We start from the raw sequence: 6003 nt of genomic DNA, 5'->3' as shown, positions 1-6003 counted from the left end.
AAACAGCTTTGCATTAGTTTTGCCATAGCTTCACCTTAAGGCAGTATTATCTTTCTTCTTAAACTGCTCCCAGCTATGAAATTAATGCAGTTATAAAGACCTGGAATTTCACTGTGTTGTGAACCAGTAAGCAGAAGAAGTTGAAGATAATAGAAATGACCAAAGACAAATGAAGCTTTCACTCTCAACCTAGTGATGTATATAAGAAAGAAGGAAACATACAGAAGCAATTGGAAGAATGTTTTAAAATCATTTCCCATTATTTTTGTGGAGGTCTTCCTTTCAAGTTCAATTCTTTGTGACTTGCAGATCCTTACAATGGGAACATATTTAAATCAGGACACATGGCAGTCATACTATGCAAGATGCATGGGCGATTTTTCTATTTACAATGTTTCTGTCATACAGCATTCACTATTACAACTATAGAAAGCTATTTGGGTGGGGAAGAGACAATTATACTACAATTAGATTAAAATGAAGGGGGTTTGCATTCTACTTTGCAAACTGCATGTTACACCTGATGGAGGGTAGGTGCTCTTCCCCTTTTACTGTAACATATAGGAAAAGAGTACTGAATGTCACTGGAACCAATGCCATTAAATGTCAGCCTACCAAGGATCCCAATCCAGTCTGACTGGCTACATTCCCTTCCCCTGAGCCCAGTCTCCTTCCTCCAACTATGAACAAAGTGGTAGTTTGCCAGTCTTTGTTTTCTTTTCCTCCATTCTAAAGTGCTAAAATCTCTTTCTTAAGACTACTTACAGGCAGGAAGAACTTGAAGCGAAAATATGTTGATGCAGTTGCTTTGGGCAGGAGGGTGGTACCATTGGTAGTTTTCCCTTTATCACTGACCAGAAATGTCCCTCTGACCACTGAAATATAGCCTCAGAGGGTTTCTCCAAAATTGAATTCAGCTCACAGGATGGAGACAGGTTAGCCACCCTAGTCCAGGTTCATTTACAACCTAATGAATATATTTCAATAATCTGGTTAATTCATCACAGCAATAATTCCTGGGTTATTTTACCCTTCGGTTGTGTGGATAAGTGGAAGGCACAGGTCACATGCTTGTTGTTTCTGCTTGTAATTAACAGTTCATGTTAGTTTCATGAAATGCAAACCAGATATTCTGGGTAGTTAATGGGTTAAAAAATCCAGGCTTATTCCAACAACAAACTCTGACCCATTGAGCTATTGCTGGATTCATATGTCTACGAAGTATGGAAATCTACAGAATAGATTTCTGTAACACACTCTATGTGGGGCTGCCCTTGAAGACGGTCCAGATACTTCAATTGGTGCAAATTAGAGCTGCCAGGTTGCTGACGGGGACTGGGCGTTATTCTCATATAACCCCAGTTCTCTGTCAGCTTCACTGGCTCCCTGTTGAAGTCCGGGCCCAATTCAAGGTGTTGGTTATGACCTATAAAGCCCTTAATGGCTTGGGACCTGGTTATCTAAAGGAATGTCTGCGTCCATATATGCCTGCCTGCCCCCTACGATCGGCAGTGGATGCCCTTCTCCAGGAACCCTCCGTGAAGGATATTAGGAAGGTGAGTACCCGGAGGAGGGCCTTTTCTGCGGTGGCGCCCCACCTATGGAATGCGCTCCCCAGAGAGGTATGCCTGGCACCGTCATTATTTGCTTTTCGGCACCAGGAGAAGACCTTTTTATTTAAAAGTTATTTTAACTGTTAATTTATTATTATTGTATTTATAGATTTTAATATATAGCCAAGATGGTACCAGTTTTTAAATTATTGATTGTATTTTTATGGATGTTGTGAGCCACCCCGAGGCTTTGTTGCGATGGGGGTGGCATAGAAATGTTTTAAATAAATAAATAAATGGTCTGTGGGAGAAATGTGGCAGATATCACAGACTGGTACCTTCAGGAGGGAGTTAAAGATATATCTCTTCCAACAGGCCTTTCCAGATTAGTTCCTATATTAGTTTTATTTGACATGGTTTCTTAGTCATGTTTTAGTCACTGTTGGTCTTGTCTTTCGTAAACCACCCAGACCCTATAGGAATGGGATGGGATATAAAAATCAAAATAAATCAAAATAAGTAAATAAATATTTCACAAAGCAACTGAGAATAGGGTATTCCTGATTTAACTAAAAGCAGAAAAGATGAACATGCAGGTCATGTACCCTTCTCATCCCACAATTTCTGTGTTAAACAACCCAGGTATTGCTGCCATGACATGTGAATCAGTTTTTGTGTGTCCTCCAGCAAATCCCAGTGGTTTTGAACAGTGGTGAACAAACTGGTGGCACATGCTATCATGTCACACTGAAACCTGTGAATGTTTCTAGATCTTACGGCAGGTAGGGATAAAGATCATCAAGTCAAGATGCTCAACTCATAACACATATCCCAACTTTAATCTGTATTCACAACTGAAAAAGCACATTCTCCAAAAACCAAGCCATAAGCAGCAGGCAAAATGAGAATCAGCAAGAAGAGTGCAATAAAATAACCAGCCATTATAGGCTCAGGAGAATAAAATAGATTTAATGTGAGGCCTAAAAGTTAAAAATGTAAAGCAGATGTTCCAGAGAAAACTGGGTTCCAATTCTAATATTATATCTACCTGGAATGGGTCCTTGTGATGGAATACATCAAAACTGCAATCATCACTAGATAAATGAAAGATGATGTGAATCTTAAGCAGCGCTGAGCATTTGAGAAGGAATAGGAAGTTTCTTTTAAGGAATATTAAAGCCTTTATCTTGCTCCCATTTCCCACATCCAGGCTTCTATCCAGCCATAATCTTTCCTATGCACTTATAATTGAAATGAAAAGAGATGTCCAAAGATTATGTTCCTGCTAGATCATGTCCAGTGGGTCATGTGAGGGCATTGCTGAAATGAACTGCAAAACTGATTCAGAACTGCACTAAATGCAATACTGGAAATGTATGTACAGTTCCCAGGCATTAGTTTTATTTCATTACATGTGCAACTTCAGGGAAGTGCATATTTGACCATAGCAGCCAAGGACGTACAATAAATTTTCATCAGGAGTTATTTGTCCAATTAACATCACCCCTAATACTGGGACCCCGGAGGTTGAAAAGGAGGGATAGGGAGGGTAATTAGAAAAACGGACTGAAATATGGTTCATTGAATCAGAGAGAAGTAGAGGTGGAATGGCTTAATGGAACGGATTAGTGGGTACCACGTCTAAACCCCTGCTCAGGCTGGGCTCCAAGTTAAAGCACACCCAACAAATGGTTGTCCAGCATTTTTAGTGCCTCCAGGATGGGGAGAGCAGACAGCCTCCCTAGGTAATTAGTTCTATTGCTTTAACCATCAGAAAGTTTTTCCTGATGTTTAGTCAGAAGCCTGTAATTTGAGTCCATTATTCCATGTCCTACACTCTGGGATGCTCAAGAAGAGAGTTGGACCCTCTACTGTAGGACAACCTTTCAGGTACTTGAAGAGTGCTACCATCCCTCCCTTCAGTCTTCTCAAGGCTAAACAGCCTCTCCTCATAGGGCTTTGTCTCCCATTCTGATCATCTTTGTTGCCCTCTTCTGAACATTTTCCAGTTTGCATCTTTCTTAAACTGTGGTGTGTAGAACTCAAGAGGTGGTTCAGCCAGTCCTGAATATTGGGGAATAACACTTTACTTGATTTGGAAGTGATACTTCTATTAATGCAGCCCAGAATAGCACTTGCCTTTTTTGCAGCCACATCACACTGTTCACTCATATTCAGCTTGTGCTGTACAATAATTTGACAATCCTTATTGTATGTAGTTGTGTTGAGCCAAGTATCCTCCATCTTGTAACTATACATTTCATTTCTTTTTCCTATGTGAAGAACTTTGCATTTGCCCTTATTAAATTTCAATCTGTTGTTCTCAGCCCAGCAAAATATCATGTTGCATATTGTTTCTGTCTTCTGTGGTGGTAGTTATCCCACCCAATTTTGCATCATGTGAAAAACTGATCAGCAGTCCTATCATCTCTCTATCCAAATAATTAATAAAACTGTTGAAGAGCTCTATACCAAGGACTGACCACCATGGTACCCCACTTGTTAGTTTATACCAAACTGATACCATAGTTGATACCAACGCAAGACTTCGTATACAAAGGAGCTAAGCTAACACCATAATAAATGATGAAATGTAAAATGTAGTATGTGATGTAGATACAGAAATTTATACCTTCCACTGCCACTAACATTAAAGGCTACGGATCAGAAATATTGTTGGGTTTGGATACTGAATGTTTGGTCAGGCAAGTAATTTTTCCTTGAAGCCATTTATAACTGAAAGAGTAATTTGTCCTTATGGGTTAAATATTCATCCAGTTTAGATTGCACCTATAAAATAAAATGTCCTTATTAGTTACTGTTCATTTCACAGTACATGTCCATTTATGATATGTGCCTGAGACATGCCAAATTGTTCACATCTCATATGCAGAACTTTACATATTGCTAAGCCCGCTGATTGTATAGCTTAGATAGGTAGGGTGATCTCATTGATCCATAGGCTGATCTATTTGTATTCTGTGCGAGGATAGTTGGTCCTGCTCTGTATAAAAACTGATACAGTGCCACTTTGGCTGAATGAAAATCAAGACATGAAAATCATGCCTTTTCTGGGATATGAAACCTTAGTGGCTCAAGAATACCTTTCTGTTCCCTCCCCTCTTTTTTTCTACTGATAATCAGTCCTCTTTGGGCTGTCCCCTTTGTTTTTGATATTAAAAACAGGCACATTGGCAAACCTCTGGAAGCATGCATTAATGCCAGTACTTTGGTCCTGTTGGCTTCACATGGAGGAGCTGCGTTTGCTATAACCAGGAGTGATAATACAGATTCAGGGATGATGGGTATATCAATGTGCTTCGGCTAGGGATTCATGGATTTAGTGAAATCCATTCCATCTGCATGGCATTGGTGTCTTTTGTCAGGTGTCTTTTGTTCCATGGTCCTCTCACTGACAGAATGAGATTTTGCAAAAAAGTATTTTTTCAAAAATGCAAAAATTCACACATCCCCTCAACACACATGCATATTTTCACACATCCGTCTATGGGATGTAAAACACCAACTCTTTTTCAGTTGGTGTTCTACATTTTCCATATTTTTCTGGAAAGGAAAAGGTTTTACATTTTCCATATTTTTCTGGAGAGTAGAGGAGAGGAGAGGAATGTAAGTCTATGGAATCTGTGCAACTCAGCAAAAACCAGACTGCTGAAAAATTCACAGGTCAATTACAGATTTCTTCATATCCCTAGTTTCAACTATGTTACTCAAAGCTCTGTATCAGGGGTCCTCAAACTTTTTTTAACAGGGGGGCAGTTGAAAGGTGCCGGCAATGGGCACGGGCTGCCAAGGCAGTGCAGGTGAGGAGCACAGGTTCAGGGGGGGGGGGCACATATGCGCGCGTGCGCGCGCACACACACACACACACACACACACACACACACACACACACGGTGAGGCACCGGCTTTCTCGCAAGGAGACTGTTTTCCCCGAGTGAGTCCAAAAAGATCTTCTTGCAAGCAAGCCGCTGCTGGGCGCGCGCACTGTGAGGTGGAGGCTTGCTTCCAAGGAGATCCTTTTTTCTGAGCGAGTCCAAAATTATCTCTGCATGAGCAAGCCACTGCCTTGCCATGTGTGCATGCGTACGTGCATGCAGTGAGTCCCAAACCTCTATGATGGGCCGTATAAGTAGGCATGGTGGGCCAGATCTGGCCCGCGGGCTGCAGGTTGAGGACCCATGCGCTACATTCATAGCCTGTACTTCTCCAATTACCAAATCCTAAAGCCAAAACAAGATGTTATCACCATCTTGACTCATCTGGTCAGATTTACTGAGATAGAGGTTAGCAGTCTGTGAAGAATGGATCATTGGGTTTTCCAGGTGAACCCAAACAGACCACCGTGACACTGTTAATTCTATTCCCCTACTAATATCTAGGGAGGGATGGAAAAATTCCATATTTGTTTGTCTACCACAATACTACAGTT

Source organism: Varanus komodoensis, unplaced genomic scaffold (genome assembly GCF_004798865.1).
Source record: "Varanus komodoensis strain SLA01 unplaced genomic scaffold, ASM479886v1 scaffold1, whole genome shotgun sequence".
NCBI lineage: Eukaryota > Metazoa > Chordata > Lepidosauria > Squamata > Varanidae > Varanus > Varanus komodoensis.
This window is presented reverse-complemented; position numbering follows the sequence as displayed.